The following is a 15,696-nucleotide window of genomic DNA, read 5'->3' on the forward strand; positions in this document are numbered from 1 at the left end:
TTGATGGACATATCCTTTGATGCAGGTGGTACAAGTCCTGCATTATAGGATAAGGAATGGGCTAAATTGAAAGGATCAAGTGATTGGACCATGGAAGATGGAGAAAAATAAAGGAAGGATTTTTGATGGACATATCCTTTGATGAAGGTGGTACAAGTCCTGCATTATAGGATAAGGAATGGGCTAAATTGAAAGGAACAAGTGGTTGGACCATGGAAGATGGAGAAAAAAAAAAGGAAGGATTTTTGATGGACATATCCTTTGATGCAGGTGGTACAAGTCCTGCATTATAGGATAAGGAATGGGCTAAATTGAAAGGATCAAGTGATTGGACCATGGAAGATGGAGAAAAATAAAGGAAGGATTTTTGATGGACATATCCTTTGATGCAGGTGGTACAAGTCCTGCATTATAGGATAAGGAATGGGCTAAATTGAAAGGATCAAGTGATTGGACCATGGAAGATGGAGAAAAATAAAGGAAGGATTTTTGATGGACATATCCTTTGATGCGGGTGGTACAAGTCCTGCATCATAGGATAAGGAATGGGCTAAGTTGGAAGGATCAAGTGATTGGACATTGGACGATAGAGAAAATAAAGGAACGTTTTTAGATGGATATATCCTTTGATGCAGGTGGTACAAGTCTTGCATCATAGGATAAGGAATGGGCTAAGTTGGAAGGATCAAGTAATTGGACAATGGACGATAGAGAAAATAAAGGAACACTTTTATATGGATATATCCTTTGATGCAGGTGGTACAAGTCCTGCATCATAGGATAAGGAATGGGCTAAGTTGGAAGGATCAAGTGATTGGATAATGAACGATAGAGAAAAAAAGGAACGTTTTTAGGTGGATATATCCTTTGATGCAGGTGGTACAAGTCCTGCATCATAGGATAAGGAATGGGCTAAGTTGGAACGATCAAGTGATTGGACAATGGACGATAAAGAAAAAAAAGGAACGTTTTTAGATGGATATATCCTTTGATGCAGGTGGTACAAGTCGTGCATCATAGGATAAGGAATGGGCTAAGTTGGAAGGATCAAGTGATTGGGCAATGGACGATAGAGAAAAAAAAGAAACGTTTTTAGATGGATATATCCTTTGATGCAGGTGGTACAAGTCCTACATCATAGGATAAGGAATGGGCTAAGTTGGAAGGATCAAGTGATTGGACAATGGACGATAGAGAAAAAAAAGAACGTTTTTAGATGGATATATCCTTTGATGCAGGTGGTATAAGTCCTACATCATAGGATAAGGAATGGGTTAAGTTGGAAGGATCAAGTGATTGGACAATGGACGATAGAGAAAAAAAGGAACGTTTTTAGATGGATATAGCCTTTGATGCAGGTGGTACAAGTCCTGCATCTTAAGATAAGGAATGGGCTAAGTTGGAAGGATCAAGTGATTGGACAATGGACGATAGAGAAAAAAAGGAACGTTTTTAGATGGATATATCCTTTGATGCAGGTGGTAAAAGTCCTGCATCAAGGATAAGTAATGGATTAAGTTGGAAGGATCAAGTGATTGGACAATGGACGATAGAGAAAAAAAGGAACGTTTTTAGATGGATATATCCTTTGATGCAGGTGGTACAAGTCCTACATTATAGGATAAGGAATGGGCTAAGTTGGAAGGATCAAGTGATTGGACAATGGACGATAGAGAAAAAAAGGAACGTTTTTAGATGGATATATCCTTTGATGCAGGTGGTACAAGTCCTGCATCAAGGATAAGTAATGGGTTAAGTTGGAAGGATCAAGTGATTGGACAATGGACGATAGAGAGAAAAAGGAACGTTTTTAGATTGATATATCCTTTGATGCAGGTGGTACAAGTCCTGCATCATAGGATAAGGAATGGGTTAAGTTGGAAGGATCAAGTGATTGGACAATGGACGATAGAGAGAAAAAGGAACGTTTTTAGATGGATATATCCTTTGATGCAGGTGGTACAAGTCCTGCATCATAGGATAAGGAATGGGCTAAGTTGGAAGGATCAAGTGATTGGACAATGAACGATAGAGAAAAAAAGGAACGTTTTTAGATGGATATATCCTTTGATGCAGGTGGTACAAGTCCTGCATCTTAAGATAAGGAATGGGCTAAGTTGGAAGGATCAAGTGATTGGACAATGAACGATAGAGAAAAAAAGGAACGTTTTTAGATGGATATATCCTTTGATGTAGGTGGTACAAGTCCTGCATCTTAAGATAAGGAATGGGCTAAGTTGGAAGGATCAAGTGATTGGACAATGGACGATAGAAAAAAAAAGGAACGTTTTTATATGGATATATCCTTTGATGCAGGTGGTACAAGTCCTGCATCTTAAGATAAGGAATGGGCTAAGTTGGAATGATCAAGTGATTGGACAATGAACGATAGAGAAAAAAAGGAAGGTTTTTAGATGGATATATCCTTCGATGCAGGTGGTACAAGTCCTGCATCATAGGATAAGGAATGGGCTAAGTTGGAAGGATCAAGTGATTGGACAATGAACGCTTGAGAAAAAAAGGAACGTTTTTAGATTGATATATCCTTTGATGCAGCTGGTAACAAGTCCTACATCATAGGATAAGGAATGGGCTAAGTTGGAAGGATCAAGTGATTGGACAATGACGCTAGAGAAAAAAAAGGAACGTTTTTATATGGATATATCCTTTGATGCAGGTGGTACAAGTCCTGCATCATAGGATAAGTAATGGGCTAAGTTGGAAGGATCAATTGATTGGACAATGAATGATAGCGAAAAAAAAATGAACGTTTTTAGATGGATATATCCTTTGATGCAGGTGGTACAAGTCCTACATCATAGGATAAGGAATGGGCTAAGTTGGAAGGATCAAGTGATTGGACAATGAACGATAGAGAAAAAAAAGGAACGTTTTTATATGGATATATCCTTTGATGCAGGTGGTACAAGTCCTGCATCATAGGATAAGTAATGGGCTAAGTTGGAAGGATCAAGTGATTGGACAATGAACGATAGAGAAAAAAAGGAAAGTTTTTAGATGGATATATCCTTTGATGCAGGTGGTACAACTCCTACATCATAGGATAAGGAATGGGCTAAGTTGGAAGGATCAAGTGATTGGACAATGGACGATAAAGAAAATAAAGGAACGTTTTTAGATGGATATATCCTTTGATGCAGGTGGTACAAGTCCTGCATCATAGGATAAGGAATGGGCTAAGTTGGAAGGATCAAGTGATTGGACAATGGACGATAGAGAGAAAAAAAAGGAACGTTTTTAGATGGATATATCCTTTGACCCGGTGCTACAAGTCCTGCATCATAGGATAAGGAATGGGCTAAGTTGGAAGGATCAAGTGATTGGACAATGAACGATAGAGAAAAAAAGGAACGTTTTTAGATGGATATATCCTTTGACGCAGGTGGTAGAAGTCCTGCATCATAGGATAAGGAATGGGCTAAGTTGGAAGGATCAAGTGATTGGACAATGAACGATAGAGAAAAAAAGGAGCGTTTTTAGATGGATATATCCTTTGACGCAGGTGGTACAAGTCCTGCATCTTAAGATAACGAATGGGCTAAGTTGGAAGGATCAAGTGATTGGACAATGAACGATAGAGAAAAAAAGGAACGTTTTTAGATGGATATATCCTTTGATGCGGGTGCTACAAGTCCTACATCATAGGATAAGTAATGGGGTAAGTTGGAAGGATCAAGTGATTGGACAATGGACGATAGAGAAAAAAAAGGAACGTTTTTAGATGGATATATCCTTTGATGCAGGTGCTACAAGTCCTGCATCATAGGATAAGTAATGGGGTAAGTTGGAAGGATCAAGTGATTGGACAATGGACGATAGAGAAAATAAAGGAACGTTTTTAGATGGATATATCCTTTGATGCAGGTGGTACAAGTCCTGCATCATAGGATAAGGAATGGTCTAAGTTGGAAGGATCAAGTGATTGGACAATGAACGATAGAGAAAAAAAAAACGTCTTTAGATGGATATATCCTTTGATGCAGGTGGTACAAGTCCTGCATCATAGGATAAGGAATGGGCTAAGTTGGAAGGATCAAGTGATTGGACAATGGACGATAGAGAAAATAAAGGAACGTTTTAGATGGATATATCCTTTGATGCAGGTGGTACAAGTCCTGCATCATAGGATAAGGAATGGGCTAAGTTGGAAGGATCAAGTGATTGGACAATGGACGATAGAGAAAATAAAGGAACGTTTTAGATGGATATATCCTTTGATGCAGGTGGTACAAGTCCTGCATCATAGGATAAGGAATGGGCTAAGTTGGAAGGATCAAGTGATTGGACAATGAACGATAGAGAAAAAAAGGAACGTTTTTAGATGGATATATCCTTTGATGCAGGTGGTACAAGTCCTGCATCATAGGATAAGGAATGGGCTAAGTTGGAAGGATCAAGTGATTGGACAATGAACGATAGAGAAAAAAAGGAACGTTTTTAGATGGATATATCCTTTGATGCAGGTGGTACAAGTCCTGCATCATAGGATAAGGAATGGGCTAAGTTGGAAGGATCAAGTGATTGGACAATGGACGATAGAGAAAATAAAGGAACGTTTTAGATGGATATATCCTTCGATGCAGGTGGTAGAAGTCCTGCATCATACGATAAGGAATGGGCTAATTTGGAAGGATCAAGTGATTGGACAATGAACGATAGAGAAAAAAAAGGAACGTTTATAGATGGATATATCCTTTGATGCAGGTGGTACAAGTCCTGTATCATAGGATAAGGAATGGGCTAAGTTGGAAGGATCAAGTGATTGGACAATGGACGATAGAGAAAAAAAGGAACGTTTTTAGATGGTTATATCCTTTGATGCAGGTGGTACAAGTCCTGCATCATAGGATAAGGAATGGGCTAAGTTGGAAGGATCAAGTGATTGGACAATGGACGATAGAGAAAATAAAGGAACGTTTTTAGATGTATATATCCTTTGATGCGGGTGGTACAAGTCCTGCATCATAGGATAAGGAATGGGCTAAGTTGGAAGGATCAAGTGATTGGACATTGGACGATAGAGAAAATAAAGGAACGTTTTTAGATGGATATATCCTTTGATGCAGGTGGTACAAGTCTTGCATCATAGGATAAGGAATGTGCTAAGTTGGAAGGATCAAGTAATTGGACAATGGACGATAGAGAAAATAAAGGAACACTTTTAGATGGATATATCCTTTGATGCAGGTGGTACAAGTCCTGCATCATAGGATAAGGAATGGGCTAAGTTGGAAGGATCAAGTGATTGGATAATGAACGATAGAGAAAAAAAGGAACGTTTTTAGGTGGATATATCCTTTGATGCAGGTGGTACAAGTCCTGCATCATAGGATAAGGAATGGGCTAAGTTGGAAGGATCAAGTGATTGGACAATGGACGATAGAGAAAAAAAAGGAACGTTTTTAGATGGATATATCCTTTGATGCAGGTGGTACAAGTCCTGCATCATAGGATAAGGAATGGGCTAAGTTGGAAGGATCAAGTGATTGGACAATGGACGATAGAGAAAAAAAAGAACGTTTTTAGATGGATATATCCTTTGATGCAGGTGGTACAAGTCCTACATCATAGGATAAGGAATGGGCTAAGTTGGAAGGATCAAGTGATTGGACAATGGACGATAGAGAAAAAAAAGAACGTTTTTAGATGGATATATCCTTTGATGCAGGTGGTATAAGTCCTACATCATAGGATAAGGAATGGGTAAGTTGGAAGGATCAAGTGATTGGACAATGGACGATAGAGAAAAAAAGGAACGTTTTTAGATGGATATATCCTTTGATGCAGGTGGTACAAGTCCTGCATCAAGGATAAGGAATGGGCTTAAGTTGGAAGGATCAAGTGATTGGACAATGGACGATAGAGAAAAAAAGGAACGTTTTTAGATGGATATATCCTTTGATGCAGGTGGTACAAGTCCTGCATCATAGGATAAGGAATGGGCTAAGTTGGAAGGATCAAGTGATTGGACAATGGACGATAGAGAAAAAAAGGAACGTTTTTAGATGGATATATCCTTTGATGCAGGTGGTACAAGTCCTGCATCAAGGATAAGTAATGGGTTAAGTTGGAAGGATCAAGTGATTGGACAATGGACGATAGAGAAAAAAAGGAACGTTTTTAGATGGATATATCCTTTGATGCAGGTGGTACAAGTCCTGCATCATAGGATAAGGAATGGGTTAAGTTGGAAGGATCAAGTGATTGGACAATGGACGATAGAGAGAAAAAGGAACGTTTTTAGATGGATATATCCTTTGATGCAGGTGGTACAAGTCCTGCATCATAGGATAAGGAATGGGTTAAGTTGGAAGGATCAAGTGATTGGACAATGGACGATAGAGAGAAAAAGGAACGTTTTTAGATGGATATATCCTTTGATGCAGGTGGTACAAGTCCTGCATCATAGGATAAGGAATGGGCTAAGTTGGAAGGATCAAGTGATTGGACAATGAACGATAGAGAAAAAAAGGAACGTTTTTAGATGGATATATCCTTTGATGCAGGTGGTACAAGTCCTGCATCTTAAGATAAGGAATGGGCTAAGTTGGAAGGATCAAGTGATTGGACAATGAACGATAGAGAAAAAAAGGAACGTTTTTAGATGGATATATCCTTTGATGCAGGTGGTACAAGTCCTGCATCTTAAGATAAGGAATGGGCTAAGTTGGAAGGATCAAGTGATTGGACAATGAACGATAGAGAAAAAAAGGAACGTTTTTAGATGGATATATCCTTTGATGCAGGTGGTACAAGTCCTGCATCATAGATAAGGAATGGGCTAAGTTGGAAGGATCAAGTGATTGGACAATGAACGATAGAGAAAAAAAGGAACGTTTTTAGATGGATATATCCTTTGATGCAGGTGGTACAAGTCCTGCATCATAGGATAAGGAATGGGCTAAGTTGGAAGGATCAAGTGATTGGACAATGACGCTAGAGAAAAAAAAGGAACGTTTTTATATGGATATATCCTTTGATGCAGGTGGTACAAGTCCTGCATCATAGGATAAGAAATGGGCTAAGTTGGAAGGATCAATTGATTGGACAATGAATGATAGCGAAAAAAAAAGGAACGTTTTTAGATGGATATATCCTTTGATGCAGGTGGTACAAGTCCTACATCATAGGATAAGGAATGGGCTAAGTTGGAAGGATCAAGTGATTGGACAATGAACGATAGAGAAAAAAAAGGAACGTTTTTATATGGATATATCCTTTGATGCAGGTGGTACAAGTCCTGCATCATAGGATAAGTAATGGGCTAAGTTGGAAGGATCAAGTGATTGGACAATGAACGATAGAGAAAAAAAGGAAAGTTTTTAGATGGATATATCCTTTGATGCAGGTGGTACAACTCCTACATCATAGGATAAGGAATGGGCTAAGTTGGAAGGATCAAGTGATTGGACAATGGACGATAGAGAAAATAAAGGAACGTTTTTAGATGGATATATCCTTTGATGCAGGTGGTACAAGTCCTGCATCATAGGATAAGGAATGGGCTAAGTTGGAAGGATCAAGTGATTGGACAATGGACGATAGAGAGAAAAAAAAAGGAACGTTTTTAGATGGATATATCCTTTGATGCAGGTGCTACAAGTCCTGCATCATAGGATAAGGAATGGGCTAAGTTGGAAGGATCAAGTGATTGGACAATGAACGATAGAGAAAAAAAGGAACGTTTTTAGATGGATATATCCTTTGACGCAGGTGGTAGAAGTCCTGCATCATAGGATAAGGAATGGGCTAAGTTGGAAGGATCAAGTGATTGGACAATGAACGATAGAGAAAAAAAGGAGCGTTTTTAGATGGATATATCCTTTGACGCAGGTGGTACAAGTCCTGCATCTTAAGATAACGAATGGGCTAAGTTGGAAGGATCAAGTGATTGGACAATGAACGATAGAGAAAAAAAGGAACGTTTTTAGATGGATATATCCTTTGATGCGGGTGCTACAAGTCCTGCATCATAGGATAAGTAATGGGGTAAGTTGGAAGGATCAAGTGATTGGACAATGGACGATAGAGAAAAAAAAGGAACGTTTTTATATGGATATATCCTTTGATGCAGGTGCTACAAGTCCTGCATCATAGGATAAGTAATGGGGTAAGTTGGAAGGATCAAGTGATTGGACAATGGACGATAGAGAAAAAAAGGAACGTTTTTAGATGGATATATCCTTTGATGCAGGTGGTACAAGTCCTGCTTCATAGGATAAGGAATGGGCTAAGTTGGAAGGATCAAGTGATTGGACAATGGACGATAGAGAAAAAAAAGGAACGTTTTTAGATGGATATATCCTTTGATGCAGGTGGTAACAAGTCCTACATCATAGGATAAGGAATGGGCTAAGTTGGAAGGATCAAGTGATTGGACAATGGACGATAGAGAAAAAAAGGAACGTTTTTAGATGGATATATCCTTTGATGCAGGTGGTACAAGTCCTGCATCATAGGATAAGGAATGGGCTAAGTTGGAAGGATCAAGTGATTGGACAATGGACGATAGAGAAAAAAAGGAACGTTTTTAGATGGATATATCCTTTGATGCAGGTGGTACAAGTCCTGCATCATTGGGTAAAGGATGGACTTAGTTGGAAGGATCAAGTTCAGGGACTATGAAAGAAAATGAGGATATATATATATATATATATATATATATATATATATATATATATATATATATATATATATATTTTTTATTTTTATTTTTTTTTTATTTTTTTTTTTTTTGAAGAGGGAATATATATCCTTCGATGCAGGTGGTACAAGTCCTGCATTATTGAGTAAAGGATAGGCTTAGTTGGAAGGAATAATAATAATAATAATAATAATAATAATAATAATAATAATAATAATAATAATAGTAATAATTATTATTATTATTATTATTATTATTATTATTATTATTATTATTATTATTATTATTATAATAATTATTATAATAGTAATAATTATAATCAATAACAATAATAATAATACTAATAAAAATGATAATAATAATAATAATAATAATAATAATAATAATAATAATAATAATAATAATAATAATAATAATAATAATTTTAATAATAACTATACCAATAATAATAATAATGATAATAATAATATTGATTATAATAATAATTAACAATATGAATAATTATTAATAATAATGATAATATTTAATAATTATAATTACTACTACTACTACTACTACTAATAATAATAATAATAATAGTAGTAATAATAATAAAAATTAATAATAATAATCAATAACAATAATTAATAATGAATATTAATAATAGTAATTAATTGTAAATAATAATTAATTATAATAAATGATAATGGTTATAATTAATGATAATAATAATAATGATAATAATAATAATTAATGATAATTAGTAATAGTAATAATTGCTATTAATAATAATAATAATAATAATAATAATAATAATAATAATAATGATAATAATGATAATAATAATAATAATATTAATATTAATAATATTAATAATAATAAAGAATAATATTTAATAATAATAATAATAATAATAATAATAATAATAATTAATAGTAATAATTCCTAATAATAACAATAAATAATAATAATAATAATAATAATAATAATAATAATAATAATAATAATAATATTAATAATAATAATAAAGAATAATAATGAATTATAATTATTAATATTAATTACTAATTATCATAATTCAATTAATGAGAATGATTAATAATAGTTATCTATATTAACAATTACTCTTCATAATATTACAAAGAATAATAATAATAATAATAATAAAATAATAATAATGATAATAATAATAATAATTATAATAATAATAATAATAATAATAATAATAATAATAATAATAATAATAATAATAATAACATTTTTTTTATCATTAGCATTATCATTATTATGAATATTATCGTTATTTTTATTATTATTATTATTATTATTATTATTATTATTATTATTATTATTATTATTATTAGAATCATAATAATAACAACAATAATAATAATTACAATAATAATGATAATGATTAAAAATCGTCCAAAAATATGAATCTGTTGTCACTACAATCTGCTATCAGTGTCGTTTCAAACTTCAGCCATCCCTAACAGAAAAACACGCCGACCCCTTTTCACCCGCGCACAGAAAACACACCCAAACGCGTTTGCGCGCATATACTTACACACATAGACTCACTCACACACACACACACACACACACACACACACACACACACACACACATATATATATATATATATATATATATATATATATATATATATATATATATATATATATATACATATGTATGGATGTATATATGTATATTTATATATATTTGTGTGTGTATGTGTGTGAGTGTATGTAGGCCTATATATATATATATATATATATATATATATATCCTAGTATATATCCTTAAACAAACTGATTCGACATAGAAAAATGAGTGATATTCCAGGAAGCATTATAAACACATGATGTGTGTAAGAAAGGTATTGAAAAAGAAGATTGTGCTAGCATCACATGGATTCATGCCTCAAAACTGGTAATTGAAAAAAAAAAAAAGTCAAGTTCCCAAAACTAAACTTCTTGTGGAGAATTTTTTAATGGTTACGTTCTGAGTGGGAACTTAGTCCGGGAAAGTCTCCTTATAACAGTTACATAAAGTTCAACAGGGGAGGATAGGAGCACTTACTCTCGGGGCACAAACACCCTGCTAATACTTTACTGTCACAATTCACTAACCATCACTCACATACAAAAGGGAAATTTTACTGTCCAGAGGCCTAAGCACTCCACACGTAGGATTGAGAATAAATTATGGCCTACTCTAGCTTTGTCAGGTCTATAGTCATTTCATTCTCAGGCTCTGTTCCGGCTCCGTCCCAGCTACCCCAATGAAATGCTGGACAGTTATTTTACGTTAATGTAAGGTAGACAAAATCCAAAATGGGAGCAGTGATGTAAAGTAGTTTAAAAGTTTAAAGATAAGGATCTTTACCTTCGAAGCAAATATATTAATGCAAAGTTCCTCGCTGTTACCACCTATAGACTTACTTAGGTTTTCTCTTTAAATATTGGGTACTTTGTCCCGTGAACAACTATTCATTTCACACATTAAAATAAATGAGGGAGCAAAAATACTAAGGAGGTTTGATTAACCTAATATTGATTTATTCACAAATTTACATTGAAACAAAACGGACATCTTAACAACACAAAAATGGAATAAAAAGAGATGCAATTCAAATAATGAAAATGATGAGTTAGACACGTGGTCTGCAACAATCAAAATAGGGTCTGGCACGTGGCCCACGTGACCCAGAGACTATGTTAGTCTCAAAAGGCAAAAAATTGTATAGAAAAAATATATACACACAATCCCACCGCACACAGTCCGAATAGTGTAATTAGCCAGGTACCCTATAAAGTTAAAATTAGTCTAAGCTAATAAAAAATGGGGGAAAACTAAATGGCCATCGATGTAGTACCTGCACTCCTTTGAAGATTAGTCCTATGCCCGAGATAGCTGTTGACCTGGACGTTGCACTAATCTCTTGCCTGGCTCACCCCAAGAATTCTCACTGTAGCTGTAACTAGGTACACCAGGGACCTCTTCTCAATCTCTCCGACCGGCAGCAACAGGACTCGTTGGTGAGACACGTTTTGGAAGAGGGGGATGGGGTGAGCCAGTGCACGGATTAACTACTGACCAGGCTAGTCAGTTGGTCACCACAGCTTCTTGATGAATGGGCCCGACACAGAGGTCGAGGAGATCACCTGGCTTCACCTTGCCAAACAAGTGACGGTCATGATGCGCATGGTAATCCATTGGGGTTGCCATATCGGGACTTAAGGACAGGGCAATATATTGTTGAAAGGAGTGCAGAGGAGGCAGGATTTTGTACTAAATACTCAGATAAATCTTGCTGCTCTGAGGGAGGTTATATATACAATAATCCTACCTATTCTGGCTTGCTAAAAATTAATATTTAAAATGATTAATTAGCAATGGACTGGTACGATGGGCATACATCTTAAAATTAACAAACCTTAATTGGTATTGAGAAATATAAGATGCATTAATTCAGCAGTATTGGAATTTATATAAAATGTGCAGTTTATGAATTTAATCTCGACCCATGTAGTTAAGGAAAGAACCAACATACGCCGTGGTTACACTAAGGCCCTCTAACGTGCGTATCTACGCTGTGACGTCACGAGCATGGCGTGCGCCACTGTCAACAAGTTTAAGTTAGTTCTCCCTATGTTTCGTTAAAGAAAATTAGATGTAGGAGAGAATGTTTAAGGGGTAGCTATAGTATTAGTAGAAGAGAGCTAAAAATACGATTAAAAGAAGAAGAGTGAAGAAAATTCTTCACACTTCTTGGATTTTTTCCGTAGTGGTCATTTCTGAGGAAACCTGGTCTAAGATTGGATGACAATATGGCTAGATAATTTTAGTTTATAACCAACACACAATTATCATTATTATTATTATCATCATCATTATTATTATTAGTAGTAGTAGTAGTAATAGTGTTGTAGGTAGTAGGTTGGCCAGGGCACCAGCCACCCGTTGAGATACTACCGCTAGAGAGTTATGGCATCTTTTGACTGCCCAGACAGTACTACATATGATCCTTCCCTCTAATTACGGTCCATTTTCCCTTTCCCTATACATACAATGAATAATCTGGCCTATTCTTCACATATTCTCATCCGTCATCATACACCTGACAACACAGAGATTACTTAACAATTCTTCTTCACCCATGACGTCATGAGGTTAACTACTGCACTTTTGGTAAGGGTAGAAGAGACTTTTTAGCTATGGTAGGCAGTTCTCCTAGGAGAAGGACACTCCAAAATCAAACCATTGTTCTCCAGTCTTGGGTAGTGCCATAGCCTCTGAACCATGGTCTTTCACTGTCTTAGGTTAGAGTTCTCTTGCTTGAGGGTACGTTCGGCCACACCAGTCTATCTTATTTCGCTTCCTATTGTTTTGTTAAAGTTTTTTATAGTTTATATAGGACATTTATTCTAATGTTGTTACTGTTCATAAGATATTTCATTTTTCATTGTTTCCTTTCCTCATTGAGCTATTTTATTCCAAGAACAGTAACAATATCAAATTACATCTTTCATGTATTAACGATGAAAACCTTTAAAAGGTACGAAGAGGAGTAAGATAAAAAAAGTGTGCCCGCGGCCCCGAGTAGGCCTACACCCCAAGCAAGAGAACTCTAACCTAACTTACCAAGAGAATGGATTGTGGAAGGCCATGGTACAGAGGCTGTGGCACTACCCAAGAAACCAGAGAACAATGGTTCGACTTTGGAGTATCCTTCTACTAGAAGAGCTGCTTACCATAGCTTAAGAGTCTCTTCTACCCTAACCAAGAGGAAAGTAGCCATTGCAGTGCAGTAGTTAACCCATAGAGCGAAGAAGAATTGTTTGGTAATCTCGGTGTTTTCAGGTGTACGAGGACAGAGGAGAATGTGGAGAGAATAGGCCAGACTATTCGTTGTATGTCACTATGTGTAGGCAAAGGAAAATGAGCCGTAACCAGAGAGAGGGATCAGTTGTAGTTATGCGGAGAAAACATAATTTAGGATATGTGTCTATTGTCTATTCGTACGCACCCGCATATGCACACATAGCAGTTGAACAAATACTGAAAAAAGTAAAACAGTACGTGAAATGCATTTTTACTAAATAATCCAAGCGTATTTCAGTGTCTATAGACCATTCAAAATAATACCCATTCCAAAGGACATCTAGGTTCGCGTACGGAGGAGAAACACCACTTCAAGGAAAACTTGTACTGCGTATGCAAGAGAGAACCTGCCCTCAAAAGTTAGGTAATTCAGTCTACATCAATCAGCTGTTAAACCACAACACGCCAGATCTGTGGAGTCAAGAATTTACTATGTTTTTGTGGTTATTGTTGTTGTGTGTTACGGTCTAATTAATTCAATAGTCTGACTACAGCCTAATATTACATCAAAATGGAAGGAATAATGCAGTTCCATTACTTTAGTGTGACAACTGTTGTCAGACTGTTTAGCCTACCCTAGTGTCAATGAGAAAAGAACTCTTAGGCCTGCTTGAGCCTGTCAATTTGTTTCGAACCATTACAGTTCTGGACACAGCCTTGGCACGCATTTTCGTATGTTTTCCCAGGTAAAGGACTGCTCGTTTGTACAGTATGCAGGTATAATGTAGGGATAGACGTAAAAGCTTTCTTTATTACGAATGGTAGAGCAGGTAACAAAAGTTGGTAAATATATGATCCTTTAATTTCTAGCCAAATATATGAACCATATATATTTCCTACACAATATCTTGTGTTTTATGCATTTCTAACGATGATTATTAGGGGCAAACATCCCCTCCATGAGTTTTTGGACCCCCTTATATAAAGACGTGTAAGGGTGACCCCAGTGGGTAATCGGGGTATTTTGGGTGGGGAAATGCAAAAAACAAGTGATTTGCATCAAAATTAATGGTCAAAAATGCCAAATAAATCTGGATAACCAGTTGGAACGATATATGGTTCATGTAAGTGGCTGAATGAATGAATAGTGGCTGAAAATTAATGTATAATAATTATCTTTGATTCACTTCACATCCTTCTAATAGTTTTTGCTTCACCGTGCACTTGCCTCACTCACGGGAAATTAAGACTGTTAGCTCCGTATGTACTGGAAAGTGGTAATGTTGAGCTACGCTCACAATCCCCATGGCTCATTATTTCGGGGTTATTTTTTACTTTCACATAAGTAAAAATAGCTATACATTGAACAGAGTGTTTCCACCCTAATTGATTGCCGTCATAGATGAAATTACACTAAATTCTTAAATAGATTGTACTTCCCTTAAGTTCCTTCTTGGAGACTTCTTTATGTGATGGTGGTTTACCTCAAACTGAAGGTAAAAGGGTGGAAAAAATGACTGTTGTAGAACAACATCCGGGAACTTGTGCTTAAATATTTAGAAGCCCCTAATTGGTTAAAAAAAGTCGGGTAATGATTACATCATACAAAAAAACGAAAAGTTGGCCTAAGCGAATGCAAGCAACGCATGCTCAGTAACTCGACTTCAGTCTCCTAGATGGAAACAATGGACTTAGAATGAGAGGTAGCCTTCACATTTTAATAGACCTATACATAAGTTATTATGCCCCATCCCTATTAAACATATAGAGAAAAATATCAAACTAGCCAGCACTTGTCTATTTCTTATAGCAAATTTCAGTTTCGCTAGTACTTAAAGTATCATGTATTTACCCAAAAGGGAAGTCTCTTAAATTTTACCATTTGAATTATTATAGAAATACAAATGACAAACTTTACTAATAAAAAAATTGGGGCATATATAGCAAAACTCCTATTTTATTCTAAAATGACCTTATTTCCTTCGCAAATAGATAGTTAATAAGATATACCCCAATATGTTCTCTGGTAATGGGGTCACCCAGTGGAAACCAGGGGTTTTTGGGTGGAGAAAATTTACTGACGAATCGGTAAATAATGGTAAAACTAACCTTTTCTTCTCTATACATTATTCTCTGACGTATAATAAATCCATGAAAAATTGCACAAAATATGTTGAACCTCTTCCACTGAAATGTTTATTTCATTCTTTTGTTCAAGTTTT

General features: G+C 35.6%; 1 protein-coding gene across 1 annotated transcript in view; it reads left to right on the forward strand.

Moving 5' to 3' along the window:
* Positions 1-13,909: 13,909 nt before the first annotated feature.
* Positions 13,910-15,696, forward strand: part of LOC137621525 (tectonin beta-propeller repeat-containing protein 2-like) — a 124,564-nt gene continuing 122,777 nt past the window's right edge. Inside the window, exon 1 of the mRNA XM_068351884.1 lies at positions 13,910-14,220. The gene's annotated coding sequence lies outside the window, so the exon portion shown is untranslated. The remainder of the gene's footprint in view (positions 14,221-15,696) is intronic.

This window comes from Palaemon carinicauda, chromosome 28 (assembly GCF_036898095.1).
Source record: "Palaemon carinicauda isolate YSFRI2023 chromosome 28, ASM3689809v2, whole genome shotgun sequence".
Taxonomy (NCBI): Eukaryota; Metazoa; Arthropoda; class Malacostraca; order Decapoda; family Palaemonidae; genus Palaemon; species Palaemon carinicauda.